This window comes from Centrocercus urophasianus, unplaced genomic scaffold (assembly GCF_019232065.1).
Source record: "Centrocercus urophasianus isolate 14NV4802_14NV808 unplaced genomic scaffold, USGS_Curo_1.0 seq_18, whole genome shotgun sequence".
Taxonomy (NCBI): Eukaryota; Metazoa; Chordata; class Aves; order Galliformes; family Phasianidae; genus Centrocercus; species Centrocercus urophasianus.
Window position 1 is genome coordinate 6,030,543 of NW_024884733.1, and position 17,927 is coordinate 6,048,469.

General features: G+C 44.6%; 1 long non-coding RNA gene across 9 annotated transcripts in view; it reads left to right on the plus strand.

Annotated features, from left to right (window-relative positions):
• Positions 1–17,927, plus strand: part of LOC122160617 — a 115,841-nt gene continuing 97,914 nt past the window's right edge. For 3 of the 9 annotated variants that reach the window (XR_006168913.1, XR_006168915.1, XR_006168916.1), the window contains exon 1: positions 6–293. This is a non-coding gene — a long non-coding RNA (uncharacterized LOC122160617). Of the gene's footprint in view, positions 294–2,665; positions 2,969–17,927 lie in introns of those variants that run through there. The other 6 variants (XR_006168914.1, XR_006168917.1, XR_006168918.1 and 3 more) reach the window with 5 other exon arrangements.

Here is a 17,927-nt window from a genome sequence, read left to right on the forward strand (position 1 = left end):
AGCCTCCCAGTGCTTCCCCACAGCAGTGTGTGCTTCTGAAACCTCTGGGACTGCAGTCACAAAAATGTTCTTCTGTGGTCAGTGATTCCCTTCCTGCTCCCCCTGCTGCCAGATGCATCGTAGTCCCAGTGAAGTGATTCCATGGTTTCATGGGGGGCTTCCTCATGGTATATGAACCTCATCTGAAGTGCTCCCAACTCTGCTGCTGTAAACTCAGTAGTACCAACTGGGATGTGCTGGACTGGAGTGAAGCAAGCTCTGGATGGAGCTGGCTGTGGGCAGTGCCGTGCAAGGTAAGGGGGAGAGGGATTTTGTAATCTTGTGGTGTGTAGGGGGCTCTGCTCCTGGTGAGGCTGGATGCCTGGCCTGGGGTGGGTTTGAGTCTAGGGATGGCATTAGAGGGCATTTCTGGGAGTTGATATTTGAAAGGTTTTGAGTGATCTCCTTCACTGCAGTGCTTGCTCCCTCATCTCCAAGTTTTCATCCATGATGAAGTGATTTATGCCATTTCTGAGCTGTGGCTGTGCAACCAAAAGTTTTGTCTTGAAGTTGTTCTTCATGCGTAATTTGAACTTCTTCTAATGAAGCAGGAGAAAGACTATTTCCTAGTGAAATGGGTCTTTGATGGTTCATGCATCTTGTTCCTGCCTGCTTCACCGTGACCAATAACTGTCTTGCTAATAGTTGCAGCACAAGTGATGTCTGGTTCTGGATTAGCCTCAAGCTGGAGAAAGAAGTGATGGAGTGGGCATAGAGGATCACTTTTCTAGCTAAATTAGCCTATGTAGCAGAAATGTTAAGTCACAGCCTGAAGCAGTGATTGAACACCTGGTGGGAAGGCAGGGCCAACCCAGGGGAGCTCAGGTGTGTGCAATGAACCTGAGTGATGGAAGGGCTGGAGCCAGGATCCACCCTTCCCAGACCTCATTTAAGGGTTGGCAGCGGAGGGGGAAGCATCTTTCAGGAATCCCTGTGTGTTTGAGGTCTTCCAAAGGTAAGCAGTTTTTTGTTTGTTTGTTTTTGTTTTTTTTTTTTTTTTTTTCCTCACCCTTTGCTTTTGCATCCATGGCTGCTGCACTCTAGGACTTTGCTACTTGCTGTTATTGCTGCTGTTTCCATTACAGCTCATGCTGTGTTACAACATTACAGCTTATTTTTTTTCTTTTCAAATCCTTTTTGTTCTTTTCTAAACAGCCTGTTAAGACAAAAGCATTGTTGCATTTGCTTGTTCATTTGTCTTGTTGCTGAGGGACGCGTGTTTGTAGCCAGGTTTGAGACAATACAATGTTTTCTATTTTTCTGATACAATGAGATAATACGAGACAGCTTATTTAAATACTGTTTTAACACCATGTTTGTGACTGATTTTTCTATGCTGGCTGGTGAAGGGAGATGGTTTTCCAAACTCATTGTGAAATCATCCCCAGTGACGCAAGCTCTACCCCAAACTGTTAACACTAGAGTACTCCCACGATGCCTTATCTATTGAGCTTTTATGTTTTTTAATTCAGTATGTTTGTAGAATGGTAGTTCTGTGAGTATCGCTCTTTGTACAAATGCAAACTCAGCTTGGGTTCGTAACCAGTGATTACATGGAGGAATGTAGGTGGCTGGTGCAATGGAGCACAGTTGTCATTAGTTCTTATGAGCTTTGGGTTTTGTTGTTTGCAGGTGGCTTTATTCTGGGCAGGGTGAGAGGTGCACAGCTAACTTGGGTAGGGATTTGTACTTAGCAATCAGAGCTGCAGGATCTGTGATGGAAAGGGTTTTCTGTCTGTCCTACGTACTTTGCCCCCAGCAGGTACAGAAAGTGAGGAAGGTGTGCTGAGGATGGCCTTGTCTGTGAGCATGTGAAGGAGCAAGTAGGAGAGCTGGTCTGAAAGGAGATATGGCCCTCTCTCCCCATGCTATAAGCTAATTTTAGGCTTGTGTTCAGCCTGGCAGGATCCCTGCGGTGAGCACAGCTGTGCCCCAGGAGGGCAAGGACACAGAAGGGCTGTTTCAGTAGGTGAATCAGCTCCTGTGGCACTCTCTCAAGCTGCCCTCAGGAAGGGGCTTGTTCCTGCATGAGGAAGGGGCAGTCTGTCTGCCCTTAAGTCCTGCTGGCATCAGGAACATGGGGGGGATGAATGTTGCCTTCCTAGCAAACAGGCTGCTCATTTAGATGGCATTGCCTGCATGCCCAGGGCTTACTGTGTTCTTATTGCACTTAGCATACAAAGTATCCCTGGTCCATCCTGACCTGGACTGAAGGCTGCAAAGAGAGATCAAACATAATGTGAAGGAACACACAAGAGGGAGCTGCTGAGTGGTAGGCTGAGAGAAAGGGCAGTGAGGTCAGAACGCATGCAGAAATTCTGATGATAGGGCAGCAGAGCGTGGAGCAATCTGTGCATGTCTCTCAGTGGCAACACAGGGCAGAGGAAAGCTCCAAATGGCTCTGCACACTGATGTAATGTTAGATACAGCCCATCGAGTAGGGAGAAGTACCGTGCTCCTGGTGACTCTGTCTGGCCCCATATTCACTTGTATCTGCATTGTTTTTACTCTGCCCACGTATTTCAGCTGTACCAATAAGCACATGAAGCAACCACCCTCCCACTGCTAAGTGAGTCAGTTCATCACCTCTCCAGGAAACGGAGAGAGAATCTTGCTATGGCTGATAACCACATCTCCTCCTGAGCCTCACGGGCTGTGAGACACCTGCGTGCAGCAGCTCTAGGGGTATCCCCACCTCCTCAAATTCAAATGTGCTCTGGAGATCAAAGAGCCTCTGCTGCAGACTGGGTCACCTTGCACGGTACAGGCAGGGGACTCCTTGCGTAGGTGGCATTTTTCTTTCCTGCCTTGTGTGGGGCTGCCCTTTCAGGCTACTCTGCTTTGTGCTCCAGCCCTTTCCCCTGCAGTAGTCGTGTGTCATGCAGTGTCACGTGTGGGATGGAGTAACGGTGTTTCTGTGCAGAGCAAGGTAAAGTGACTTAGGTGAGTGTGATGGGGGAAGCCCACGCTAGGGTAGAAGAAGCAGGGCCTGCAGGAGAGGTGGGAAAGCTCTCTCCATTTGGGAGTTGTTTGCTTTTAACTGGAACTTCAAAAAAAAAGCAGTTTATGGGTTGTTTATGGGTTCAGTCTAGCACAGCTACTGCTGCCAGGACAGTCCTGATACTTTGTGATGCTTCTGGTTATTATTTTTTAAATTCTTCCTCCCCCCACCATTGAGATTTCTGTTTCTTTCAGTAGAAGAGCAGTCTATAAGGACTTGTCTTGTACTTCCTGTATGCCTTACGTGGTGACACAAGGTGTTGTAAAGCAGCTGAATTCTCACAGCTGTGAGCCTTCAGCCATTTCCATCTACTTCTTCACCATCTTTTATAGGTGATTCTGAAATAATACTGGGTTTAGCTTAATAGAGCCCTGAAGCTGGAGACAAACCATCCTCATTTTGAAGTGGAGGGACAAATACGCACATTGAGGCTGAAACCAGCTGTTTTAGATACCAAAGCACCTGACAGAATAATATGTGCATTACTTTTAAGTGAGACCTGTCACTATTCAATGCTCCCTTTGTTCAGACACTTAGCTCTAGGCATGTTCAGCACTGCCTCTTCAGCCTGGCAGGGTATGGCTGCCAAAAATTGCAACAGTGGCTGTGCAGGGCACGCTGGTACCTAGGGACAGTGCTTTCTCTTTTGGGTTTACTTTGTCAGGACGCTGCTTTGTGACATCTGCTCTTATTGACTTGCCTGCTGTGAAGCAATGCATGGATATTTTACCAGGCTTGCAGCCTAGGGTGCTTTCTTACCTTGTCATGTGAACTGAGCTCTCAAAAAACAAACTGAAGCACTGAAGTGGTTTGGCAGTATTTGACTTATGGCACAAGATCTCATTTAGAGATCTTACTTAGATGGCAGCATTTTGGGATATACTGACTCATAATGGTTGAATAATGGATTTTATAATTTCATCCAGCACAGAGGCACTTTGGTTTTACTTTGACACTAGAAATGAATCATGGTGCTGGTTGCGGTGCGTCATAATGCTGGTGAAGTTAGAGCAGAGACCACTAGATGTCTGTATAAACCAAGGTTGACATGCAGTAGTTCCAGCTTGGTTTAGGAGTTTCTTGGCATGTAAATAGCAGAGATAGGGCACAGATTTCAAAGTTGCAGATGTGCGTGGAGAGCATAGAAGGGTGGCAGCGATGCAGCTCCATTGTTGTGTGCGGCAATGTCCCCAGCAGCCTTGTGTCCCCGAGCACAGTGACTGCTTTGAGCAAAGGCTCATGCAGGTCTCTCTGGAAGGAGATGTTGAAGAGGTGGCTTCCAGGAGCCCTGCTCCACCTTCCTTCAGCGCTGCTAGTGATGTGCGTCTCCGCTTCCCCAGGTTCCCAGATGCACTCGCTGAACCTCAGGGAGCTGCCTTTCTCTGCTGAAACGGCTTTATTTGCTTTACTCGTACAATATGACGTGCTGCCTGTGCCGGAGAGCGGCAGTCTGCCTAACGGGAGGAGAGAGTCTCTCCTAATGCACAATTCTCCCACCAGAGGGCAGGGAAAGCCTGTGAAAGAGCAAGGTGGACTTAGGGCCTGCCTGAGAGAGCTGTCCTGGGCTGTGATCTGACACCTAATGAAGGATCTATGCCTTCTGAAAGGATCTGGGGGCAGGCTGAGCTCACTGCAACCTGGTCTGATGCAGGAACGGTGTCTCCTTTTCCCAGCCCCTCGTGCTCTGCTCTTCCCTGCTTGTACCCTTGTCCCAGCTCAAGCTGGAGCAATGCCTTAGCCTGCCCAGAGCATGTGGCCTTACTGCGGAGATTCGGAAGCCTGCTTCAAGGGATGTACAAGTCTCCCTGTACACTTCATTTGGTGTTTTTGTTGTCTCTGACACTCAGGGAAGCAGAGGGCTGGGCTTGATTTGAGAATAGGCACCTGGACTGTAAAACTCATGGGTGTAGTGCAAGGCACAAATGATGCCAGTGTGGTTGTGTGTCTATGTATCTTTGTGATGGGTACATCCACAAGTGATGGGTACATCCACAAGTGATGGGAAATGGTAACATACAAACGGACTGTGCCCACTTAGATCAGTTGAGCTTATGGGCTAATTAACCACAAAGGACACTTCTGGCTCCAGAGAGACTTGCCTTTGAACTAGCACAGCTGTGCCAAGTTTTCTTCTGTGACAACGGTCTGGGCTGCAGCGACTGGTGGCAGCAGTGACGAGGCATGCAGCATTCAACATTCTCACACCGAGTCTGAGCTGCTGTGAATGCTGAGCCAGTGAACCCCGACTTGTCTTCAGTGTGTTTATTTACTATCTGGAGTGAAGGAACAACAGCAACTGAAGTTTTCAGCTAGAGGCATCTTGTTTCATCGTGAGCTTTTTTCTTTTCCTCCTGCTGGAAGAACAGAAACATTGGGCGTTCCAGCTTTTTGGGTGCTGAAAAGATTTTGGAGCTTGATTAGATCTGCTTTATCTATTAAAAGAAAATTAATATCTGGCTTTTCCTGAAGGAAGCTTGGACTTTCAGGAAGATATTGCCAACCAATGTCTGTGCCCAATTAGAGTGTTGCTCAACAGTGTTTTTTCCAGGGCTGATATTTGCAAAGCACTGAGCAGACAGCATGTCTCTTGGGAATCCTCTTTTTAATTTCTACTTTACTGTTTTTTTTTTCTTTTTCCAGTTAACGAGACAATCTAGAGAAATTATTTGGGACAGATAATCTTAAAATTTACTTCTTAAATTCTGGAATTGAGTGAGTTCTGATGTACCCTGTGAAGAAACTAATTAATCCACACTTCAAGGAATTCATAGCTGCTTGTTTCTGTATACTTCTCACTATTGCATCTATTTTGAATCTGACAGGCAACTTAGCCTATGTAGGGAAGGGAAGAAAGAACAACTGTTTCTCTTTCCCAGGGAAGAAAATGTGAACTCTCTCACTTCTGGCACTGCATGAAACAGAGTGTGGAGGACTGTGGGAACAGTGCTAAGCCTCAGTTGGCTGCCTTGCAGCTGGGCTGCATCAAACCAAGAGTTTGTGTGCTGTTCCTCCGGTGTGGATCCGTGTATCCTCTGCCAGCTTGATTACGTAAGGTTTATAACTTTAAAGCTGTATATGGACTGATGTATTCAGGACTGAGAAGTCAGGCTTTTAAATCTATAAACCCTGGGTATATTTCAAAGCCAAACCAGTGAAGTTAGCACTGAGCTGTTAGGAAGCAGAAATTTACCTTCTCTATCCAAAGCTACTGGGAAGAAAAATAGCACCTTCTGCTGCATCTTCCTGACTATGTGTCTAGTTAGAGGTGGGAGTAGGATGTAGCTGGATGCAGAGAAAGTGTAGGAGATGGGAGCAGCTCATTCTCAGCAGTAGAATCTCCCCAGCCAGTACTTGAAGCAGCCTATAGAAAGACATGACCAGAAGCTCGAAATCTTAGTGCAGGACACTGTTAGAAGAACATCCCAAAGCACTTGGTCTGCAATACAGTCTTCCTCTCCGGAAGCCACTAAGTCTGAGGCCTTCTTAGTAACAGGGACAGAAAACTTCTTGAGTTTCATAGGTGCTCTGGGCCAGGATGCACTCTCTTACCACTGAAATGGGTGGGTTCCACAGTGAGGTTGTCTGTGTGTTGGGCAGGCTAGGATTTGTTTCTTACTGTGACTCCAGGGAAGGCTGTGGGCTGCTTTCCAACTCCGGAGCCCTCTGGCTCCTGCAGAATAGACCTGGTACCTAACATTCTTCAACTTAATTAATGTATGTGGTTAGGCAGAGAAGTTCTTCAGATTTGCTTCTGTCCTTCCTTTAGAGTTTCTTGTAGTAACATCTGTGTACAGTGCAACATCAGCCTCTAGTTTGTTTCCTTAGGACTCAACTGGGTGCAATTCCAGCTTTTGATGGAGGCAAAGCCAGCAAAAGAGGAGATAAACATGGAGAGGAAGAAGGGGCCATAGAAGTGCACAGTGAAGAGCCGGAAAAGGGAAATATCTCTGGCAGGATGCTGCATAATTCTATTTTCTTATCCCCAGTTGAGAAGATTTTTCAGTAAGTGCTGAATGAGCAAGCTAAAGCAGTGGTAACCAGGGACACATTTGACCACAACAGTGTCTGTGGTCAGCGATGGTTGTTTGGTGCCTACATTTACTGCTCATAGACGTGGCTTCTACTTGGCTTCTGATTCATTATTGGTTTCCCGTTTTTGCTTGGAGTGCCACCTCGGTATACACTGTGATATGTCTTAACCTTTGGGCTGTTGCCCCTGTAGAGCAGAGTGCTGTGCAGCTACTTTGTCCAGTTTCTGCTGAACAAGCAAATACTCTGGGGAGGTGGTGTGCTTGTTACAACCAGGTGGGAGCTGCTCCTGTGGCCTAGAGTCATCAGTGCCATACTGAGTCATGCTGGAGGTAGTGGGAGAGGACTTGAGGAGGTCACCCAGACTCACAGTGACTTACAGTAAGCCTACTCTTGTTCTGCTTGTGAGATTACCTCCATGAGAAGATGAAGATGACAAGGGCAAATACTTTTCAGGGAATTAAGATGAAATCAGGAGCTGGAAGTGGGAGAAACTGTGCGTGCCAGCTGACCTTGCGAGGCCTTTCTGTCCATGTTAACAGAAGTTGTATGACTCCAATCTCCTAGTTGGGTAACACCCAATCCTCATAAGGCTTGTTTTGCATCACTGTGGAATTCTGGTGTCAGAGCCAGCTGGGGTGTGAAGACCTTAAGATCTCTTGAATAAGCTGAGTCGGCCTCCAACACTGAAGGGTCCTGTACTGGGTGACTGTGGCATTTCTAAAACACAATGCTGAGCAAGTCTGGATGTGCTCTTATTTGAAGGCATTTGCTTATTTATTTTGACAACTCCTCAATGATTTTTTTTTGATTGATAAGCTTGGGAACTTATCCCTCATCCCAGGACAGTCTAGTTGGAAAACCCTGTGAACCAAATATTGTAGTTGCTTCTTTGCTGATCTGATGGATTTGCTCTCTTTTAGTCTTCAAATGGTTCTTCAGCTCATTAGCTACAGCTCAGTTTTCTGGCTTCTTTAATGTGGAGAGAAAGCAGGTAGATGGGATTTCTTTTTTTAAACTGCATTCTTGCCATTGTTAGCCTGGGGATATCTGATAATGAATGAAGGTAGAACAGTGTGTTATACCTCCGCAAATTGTATAAGAGAAGGAAAAGAGTGGAGAGAGAAAGCAGGAAGCTTTCTAGGGCAAAGGGAGGTCAGCTCTTGTGCTCTGATCATCACAATAGGGCGACATTCTTCAATCAGTGCTAGCTAGACACTGCAAGAAGCTGAATTCAGTGCAGTGAGAGGCCTGGGAATAGCTTCTCTTGACTTACGAGGATAATAATAATGAAAAACATCATGCAACATGAGAAATGTGCATGCATTAGTTAAGGTTAGGGGCTGACCTGCTGTAAAGAAGCTCTGTGGAGAAGAGCTGCTGAGCAACAGGTTGACCATGATCCAGTGATGTTCCCTTGTGATGAAGAAGACCAGCGGTGTCCTGGGCTTTGTGGAGAAGAGCGTTGCCAGCAGGTCAAGAGAGGTGATCCTTCCCCTCCACGCTGCTGTGTTGAGGCCACATCTGGAGTGCTGTGTCCAGTTCTGGACTCCTCAGTTCAAGAACGATAGGGAACTTCCAGAGAGAGTCCAGTGGGAGGCTACAAAGCCTGTGTGTGTACAGGTCTGCTCAGAGAACAAGACACCTATGTACAGGAGCTGATGTGCAGCAGGGTCCTGCTGCTGCACTTATAGTAACTTGCAGGTTGTCTGGATATCCCCAGGGGCATGTATCTATCTTCACTTGAAGACTGAATGCTGCTGAGCTTAATGCTGTAGCTTAGGAAACCAGCTAAACCACAAAGAATACTCTTCAACAAGCCATTAATCAGCAAAGTTTCCCACCTCCTCTGCTGAATCATTTCATAGCCAGGGATATGGGACACTGTTTCATAGCATGCTGCCTGGTGTCGGTAGTGCTAAAGGGTATGTAGGATGCTCAAATGGAGGTGAGAGGGTGACAGCATAGCCTAGATGAGAAGATGACCTCAGACTATGTTTGTGCTTTTGTTCCTGCTGGCAAATTTGGTGCCTTATAGATCGTGTTTTGGGTCTGAGTCTTCTGGAACGCAGACATAAGTGATGTTCATATCCACCCCTCAGATTGAACCTGGCTTATTTCATTTCCTTCTGTTGTTCCGTGATGCAATTCACTTCCAATATCAAAGTCTGGCAGTGCTGTGCAGTTATTTGAGAAAGGTCACCGAAAGCCAGAAGAGTTTCACAAATAACACAGATGAAAAGTTGACTCAGGTTCACTGAAAAGAACAAAAGGCTTCTCTTTTTCTTTTAGAATTCTCTGTTTTTTGTGAAACTCACTGGTTTTTCTGTGACCTTTATTTTTTTATTTTTTATTTTTTTACTCAGATGCGAGAACTTTGTTTTTGCATTCAAATGGGGAAGGACTTTAATACAGACAGAGTTCACATCCTGTGCTTGATGCTGCAGGATGGACTGAGACTTGGTTGGTCGTGGTACCAACAACTCTTGTTGCCAGCCACAGTATCTGCTACTGAGTTGAAGGTTTACAGCTGGCAGTGGGGGGTGATGCTGAATTCTTGCATCTTACTGGTGGCTTAGCAATAGCCCTGCTCACCCTGCTTTGGACTGTGCTAAGCTATTCCTAAGCTTCAGGTGCTGTATCCCAAATCATTCCCTTCCTTGGTGTAGTGTGGTGGGGGGAGGGGCTGCTTCTGTAATTTAATGCCATCAGGTTGAAGTTGGTATTGCTCAACACAGAGTGATATAGATCCTAGGAAATAAGAGCTATAGCTTATGTTGTGAGTGGCAATATCTAAGACTTTCTATTAGCCTGAGCTGAATGTAGAGGATTTTGTTGGCATCTCTGGTGTACAGCTACAGTGATATGCTGTTAGTGTGGCTTCTTTTTTTTTTTTTTTTTTTTTTTTTTTTTTTTTTTGTATAGTTCATTTTCACTGTGCATAACCAAGTAAGTTAAAATAGGTGTTCAGTATCTGAGGATCCAAGAAAGTGCCTTTGTAGTGAGCAGCATGAGGTTGTGATGCCCTAGATGCTTTTTGGGAATGGTGATAATTAATGTAATAGTCACAGTCTCAGGAGACTTTAGGATGCTATTAATAACCTATCAGGCCTAACGCTGTTCTTTGAAACCAGAAGTTATTGGCTGTGGCAGCTGATGGCCCCGATGTGGCTTGGTAGTTCCTGCAGAACCACTGAAACTAGTTAGATTTCTAGTCTTGCTGCTGCCATCTTGAGAGAGAGGTTGTGGAGCAGGGAACCTAGTGGCAATACTCTGCGGATGGGGGAAATGAGTTGTTTAGCAGGATTGTTTTCCCAATCCATCTTTTCTCCTTTTGAGAAATCCCATATAAGTAACACATGCCTAAGTTCATAACAAAGGAAGCAGCTTTCCTAGTGGGAAGTTCCCTGGCCAGGTTTGGCAATGGTAGGGGTTCTTGGATCTGTCCAGATAATGTAATTTTTAAAGAAAAGCATGTTTAAGTGTTGATTCCAGAGAAAACTGCAGCCTTTTCTTGTTGCAAAGTAATCAGGCAAGGCATCTCATTTTTGCTTCCTGTGGACTGGGGTTGAGACAGTTTCCCCAATAGTAGCCATACTGGGCCAGGAGGCTTGTGCCCATGGGGCCAGCTTATTTTTTGACTGTATTACTGTAGACCTCTGAAACACTGTTACAGCTCCAAGGTCCTTGTGTTCTAATTATTCCCATTTATCCAGCAGGACCCTGCCTCTCTTTCTGTCCTGTGAGAAACTGGATGGAAGTTGCCATGCCTTTCCATAGCTTTCTAAAGGAAGGGAGCTTGTCTAAGCCACGAGCATCACTTTGCAATCAGCAGAGGTGCAAATGCTTCAAGGATGATTTGAGCATTGCTGGCTTGAGCACAGCCTAGTGAGTATGCATGGTGTGACTGGATGGACCAAATCTACGTGCACGAGAACATCTGACTTTGATTTTGTGGCCAACCAATTAGCTGCGCTTATAAGATGGCATGATTTCTGTGGGTTGAAGAAGAAAGTTGCCTTGAATCAATTAAATCTGTGATTAAAAGCTTTGGTAACAAGACCAGGGCAGATCCTTGGGTAGATAGTGGGTTCAAGGTGGCTTTAGATGAAGTGGCTTTATCCACTGAGCAGCAGGAAATGTGTGCATGCCTGCCTACTTGATAGCCTTTTTTGATCATGTGTGAACTGCATCTGTGCCCGGGTTGATCAGACTCTTCCCCTGTTGGTGTGTGAACACGCTTGGGCCTGTGATTAATCACTAATATTTGCAGAGGTTTGACTGTCAGGCAGTAACTCAGTCTGCTACAAGTCAGCTTCAGCATATTAGGGGTCTATTAGAGTTGACCAGAAATAAGCAATTTCTAAAATAAGCATCTATAAGAGTGTTAGTATGAAAATAAGGTGGTTGAGGCTTAAAATTTGCATCCAACCACTGGAATATAATCAAATACGTGAACAGTTCAGGATATCTCTTCTCCATGTTAGGAAAGCTGGAAATTGCTGAAAGAATTGCAGGATGCATTAGGAATTGGTGTGTTGAGAGACAACCAGCAACACCAAGATCAGAAATATTGGGATGAGGGAGGTGAGGAGTATTCTTCAGGCTTATCTCAACCTTATGTACAATTTCCATTAATTTCCTTGGATCAAAAAGCCATCTGGTTAACAAAATATGCTTTGGGCAGAAATTAGGAGGCATCTTCAGCATGGAAGGATCAGAAGTATCATACCAGGAATATTGAGACCAGAATAACAGAAACGGGCTGAAACTCAGCAGCATACGGTTCTCAGTGACTAATAACAAAAACTTATTCTTAGGCAGGGGCTTTGTCAGTTAGAAAATACTGAGAAGGAGAAAGATGTCAGTGTATTGGCTGATCACAGGATGACTGTGAACCATCAATGTGATTCTTCTTGTGAAAAAGGAAAATCTAGTGTAAAGAGGCACCAGGTGAGTCATGGTGAGTCCTGGTCCCCTCTGGGACACAGGAGTTAGAGTGGACATGTAAAATTTATTACAAAAGATTGTACTGAAAGGAAGCCCAGCAAAAAAAATCTACAAGAAGTCTAAACAAAATGAAGGCACTGAGTGATTGTAAAGTATGGGAGTCTAACTCAAACTGTAGTGTGTCAGAAGAATAAACACAAGAAATAGTGATGGATGTGATTTGTCTGCAAACTAGGGGTTCTCCTCTTAGGAACAGAAGTGCCAAGAAATGTAGCCAGCCATTCCCTAAGATGACACACCAGAAGGACCTAAAGGAGAGACCTGTTAAAGCATGGTGTGGTCTGGAAGCTGGTTCATTTAGTCAGAGCTCCCAGACAAGCTGTTTGTTAAGATGCTGCAAATTTTGTAGATAGTTTGTTAGCACAAAATTAATCAGTGGAAACTGGTTTGTTGAGAACATATGGAAACATGCTTTTGTAACTGGTTTTACTACTGAATCCTTCAGAGATTTAAAGTTGTTCCAAGCTATGTTCACAAGCCTCAAGTTTGCTGAGGTAAATCAAGTCAAATTCCTGTTGAGGGAACACAGGTTTTAACAAAGTGCCCCTGCATGCATTTGCACAGTTTTTTAACTAAACAATTCAAAAGCACATTACTGGATGATAAACTGTGATTTCCCTGCGTTCTTGCCTAAATGGGTCAATTAGACATTCAGAAAGTGAAGATAATACTTAATCATCAGTGTATGCTTGGAGTAGCTGCTGCAGCCTTTTTTTGAACTGATGTCCCTGCAGCCATACTTCAAGACAAAGCTTGTGTCATTGTTATCAGAAGCATATTGCTCTTATACAAAGTAGATGTCCACTGATTTGTTAATACAAATATTAGATGCTTTTTGCTGGTGTTTCTAATAGCTGTTCATCAGTGTTTTCAATTCTGTATTTTAACAGTGATGTATTTTATGTAGGAAGTCATACCTGCAGGAGGACAAAGGTTTTTTCCCTTGTAGTCAAAAGGGTCTTGAGTAATTCTGTGTGGGTTGATGGGGTCAAAAATAGAGAGGCAGCCTTAGGAAAACTGAATCTACCAACAATGCCAGATGGGGTATGTTCTGCTTGGGAATGTGACTGAGCCTGGCAGGACACCATAAGGCACAGGGAGGTTGCAGCTCGCCCGCCTCCAATCACAGTACATCCCTTTCAGATTATACCTGTGTTACTCTGCCATGCAGCAAATGTTGGGTTGGGGTGGATGGGAAATGAAGAGGGCATTTTTTTCCTCTCGCCTGAAACCCTTTATGCTTCTGCACTCTGTTTTCCTGAATTGTGAGCAGAAGAGGGACTCCATTGGGTCAGATTGTGCCCTGAAGCTGATGACTGTGCAAGCATGTTGTAGATCTCTGATATTCCCTTTCTTTACTGTTTTGTAGCTTTTACTTTAGACTTGGAGTCATTTATGTTCCATGCTGGTCCAACCTCAGTGCAATTAAGCGTGTTCCCGTAAGGAAGCATCTCTCTTACCCATTTAATACCTGCTACTGCACTAATACGAGGAGATCTCTAATTAATGACTTTTTAGACCTTGGGAGGTTGATGTGGAGCTTGCTCCCTTTGTGCAGAACCTAAATCTTCTCCTGAGGGTCAGGGAGTTTCAGAATGAGAGACACAAGCAGTGCATTGTCCAAAGTCACATACAACCCTCACAAGGAGTAGCATGTAGTTCCCATCAGCACTTATTCCCTAACTTCCATCAGGAGCTTATCTACTGCTTCTGATCCTAGAAATGGATGTTGGAGGCTTTAGGTAATCTCCATTAAATCTCCTGGCCTTACCCTGAACCTGTTACAAATTGATGGGATTAAAAACCGTGGGAGTTTCCTGTTCTAAATATGTCTATAATGTGTAGTAAAAGAGAGGGACTGTCCACTCCTGCTTCTAGGTTATAAAGATTGCAACTCAAAGTATTAGCTTATGTTTACCAGGCTACCACAGAATTTCTTGTGATTATCATGTTTCCCTGAGTGCTCTGCTTGTTCTGGAAAGTGCAATGAACTCCTTGGCAGCAATTTATTCTCTTATCACTGCTTTCTGCTGAGTTAATTTTCGGTGGGTATCTTTCCAGTCCTACATTCTGAGGCTTCTTATAAAGAGTGCAGAGTTCAGGTCAAAAAGCCAGGTGGTCCTAACCAGGCAGGTCTCGTGTCCCCATCTTCCTCATTGCTGGGAGCATTTGAGCTGCAAATTAATATCTTTGGATTGCTCTCCTTAGTTTGTTTCCTCTTATACTCATGTACCATCAGGAGCAAAGTAAGAGGGAAGCTGTTGGAGAAGATTGGGAGCAGTTTATCCCCATCCTTATTTATAATGAAGGTACAAAGCAGTGGGTATCTGGATCTGTTTTTTTTTTTTGTCTGTGTGGTTAAGCAAAACTTCTGTTTTAAAAGGCTGCAAACTGGAACATCACTGGAAGCAAATAAGCTTTTTTTTGTGCTTGAACAACAGTGGCTGTTTTTTGCCTGGAGCCATGTAGATGTGTGTCAAGGCTCAGTGGTAGATAGGTCACACCAAAATGTTTTTTATGTAGAAATTCTTGATTATGGAAAGATATCTTTTTGTCACTGCCATTCAAACGGCAACAAGTTAGAGATAAATTGGCAATGGGTTGCAGTGAACTCATCACTGTGGGAAGTCTTAGCTCTGTTCAGACAGCATCACTAATGTGGTCCTTGTGAGTTGATGTGGTCTACCTATTAGAGCTGAAGGAACTGATGAAATGGGTACAACCTGGAGCATAATCTTCTGATAAAGTCTAAGTTTCAATAAAATACTTTTATTTACAGTAAGTCATCTATATTTTCTGTCAAGGAAAAAGGCTACAGCACTTTTTATATAAATGGAGGGTAGATTTTTATCTTATCTAGAAATAAGTGCCAACTTCAGCTGGGTAATTCTGGTTAAGGAGGTGGTTGAGGCTAGTAATACTAAAGGGCTTTGACAGATAAGCCTGTGACTAACTGCTGTGCTTTCTGGCACTGCTGCTGCAACCTCTCATGGCTCTCTTAGATTGAACTGGCAGTAGAAGCTGTTTTAACCCATATTCTGTGCTCTGAAGCATAGTTACGAGCCCAGATGCCGCTTTGTGTGTGCTCCTGGAACAAGAACAACTCCCTCACCTGCCCCAGTGTCTCACATGTATGAGAACTGGCCCTTGTTACCCGTGCTAGGATGAGCTCCACAGGGCTGCACATGTTCAGTGTTGTATAAAAAAGCTGCGATGCTCAGAGGAGAGAAAGATGGCTGTGAGCTCAGCCAATCCAACATGGATACATCACCCTTCCCGTACCTTTATTTCCTACGAGACGAGAGTAGTAAATCCTACATTCCTGTTCAGTTACTTCGAGATGAATGTTGAGTAAAATAATGAATGAGAGGTATCTGTAGATTCTACGTATGACTCTTCATGCAAATTGGTGTGTTGCTTCTTTAAAATTGGTTTCACATCGCTTTCCTCTTAAAAACTTGCCTGAGCAGATAGAACAGTCTTTCTGCCCAGGGACACTGTAGGATGCGTTTCCATCACCCCTTTCCTTGCCAGCATGCAAGTCAGACTGAAATGGATTTTACTGTGGCATTTTACAATACCGGCACTTAGCAAAATAAGGATGGACCAATTCAGCTGGCAGATAAATTTGGTAGTACAGCTACAGCAAGGTAAAGTTGCAATCTCAAGCAACACTGACCCCAGGCATCTCAGTACAAAGACCCATGGATGTGGCTGTTACTGCTCTGGGGTTGTCTGAGAAGCATAGAGAAGGGAGCTGCATTGCTTGCTGTGTTTTGTGCCTCTCCCTCTGTACCAGCCTAAAGCTGGCTATTCTGCGCTGCTGGGGCACAGAGCAGAGTTGGAATTTGGCAGGGTAGGGTGATAGCAATGAGAAGCCTGCAAGTGTCCATGTCCGTAGACAAAAGGAGTTTACTTGGTATTCCCTTCTGACTGATGATTCTGCAGATGAGGTCCAAGGGCACTTTGGTCCCCAAGTACCATGTGGGTTCTTGGTTTACCAACACTGACCAGCAGCAATAGGCACCACAGTGAGTGGGTTATGCAGGAGATGGAGAGGTGCCATCTCGTAGCTCAGCTGTGCCTGGAAAAGGGGCTACTCAGCTCATGCAGAGTGCTTATGACACATGGGAGTCTGACCTGGTCTCTAAGTAAATCTGCTGAAATTATTATGGAAATGTCAGTTTCTGAGCAGTGCCACCATGGGGAACAGGACTTGTGTCTGAAGAAAGGCATCTCTTCTGCCAAGACCTGCCCTGGGTAGCAACACTGATGTGGGAAAGATCTTGCTGGGATACTTTTGTGCTTGCTCGCAGTCACCAATCTTACAGTTTACTGTGCTCACAGTACAACTTCCACTGGACCAAAAGTCATACTTAAGTAATTCAGAAATAATTAGCAGCCTGGACTTGTGGCCAATCCCAATATGGAGAATGGATATTTGTTTTGAATCAGTCATTCTGGAGCGTGCATGGTATTTGTTTTCTTCCTGCAAGAAATCTAAGTCGTTTTAACAGACTTCATCTATCTCTTGGGGCCATGGCTGTGGGAATAACTGTAGTCAGAGCCAGGTTGTCTTTTTTTATGGTATTTTTGGCAGCTGCCCTGTTGCCTCTTCTTCTGGTGTGTTGCACAACTCCCTGGGGGAGCACTGACAGTAGGATCCCCTTTTCCTTTTTGTGACTCTGCTCTGAGAGCAGAGTACTGGAGGAGGATATCTGCTGGTGTCAACAGGAAACGATCCTGGAGACATGGCAGGCCTGCAGTGCACCTGGATTGTAAAGATAAGATGTATAGACTTTCAGACTGACAGTGAAAAAACAGCAAATGGAAAATAACCAGTAGCAGCTGTGATCGTGTCTCTCCCATTTGTGGATATGAAGGCCTTCTTTGCCAGCTTGTCTAGGGAATATATGATTTGCAAACACTGGTCATTAATTTCTGCAGTTTATCAATTACTGCTTAATGAGGCCATGAAACGCATACCATCTTGTAAGAGACCTTGGCTCAGGTTTCTCAGTTTGTGGGATACCTTATGTGAAGACTTCTTTCAGAAAATTGCTCCTGATAGATATGTTGCTTACTTGTGCACATCCTTATGGATGTGAGACCTGGCAGATCTGCCACCTGCTGAGCATCTTGCGGAGAGTCAAGCTGCTGTTCTAGTTTCCTAGTGTTTGTAACTATGTTTTTTGTCATTTATTTTCTATTTATGCGGATATCTTTATTTACCTATATGGATTAAATTATCCATAAATCATAGAATCGTTGAATATCCTGAATTGGAAGGAACGAGAAAGGAAAAAATTAGTTAAACAGGACCTTCCCCTCAGGAGCCCATGTTGGCTGTGTCCAATGTCAGCATTGCCCTTCAGGTGTTTTTTAATAACTCCCAGCACAATTTTACCAGGCGCTGAAGTGAGTCTGTTGGGTCTGTAACTACCAGGATCTTCTTTCTTCCCCTTCTTGAAAATTGGAACGTTTGCCAACTTCCAGTCAACTGGGAGCTGTCCAGATTCCCAAGGCCCTTGAAAAATAATTGAGATCTCATGTTGACATCAGCAAGCTCCCTGAGTATCTTGGGATGAATTTCATTAGGTCCCATGGACTTGCATGCATCCAGATGGAGCAGCAAATTCTGTGCAAGCTTGGGGTTGGCTGGGAGTTGGTCAGTACTGCAGTCGTGATCCTCTAATTCAGGGCACCTGGGGTGCCAGAGCTCATGGTCAGGATTGAAGGCAGAGGCAAAAGAGGAATGAAACATTTGTTTTGTCTATGTCCCTCTTTGTAAGATGACCATTCTCATCAAGTAGTGAACCAATGTACTCTCTGATCCTCCTTTCATTGT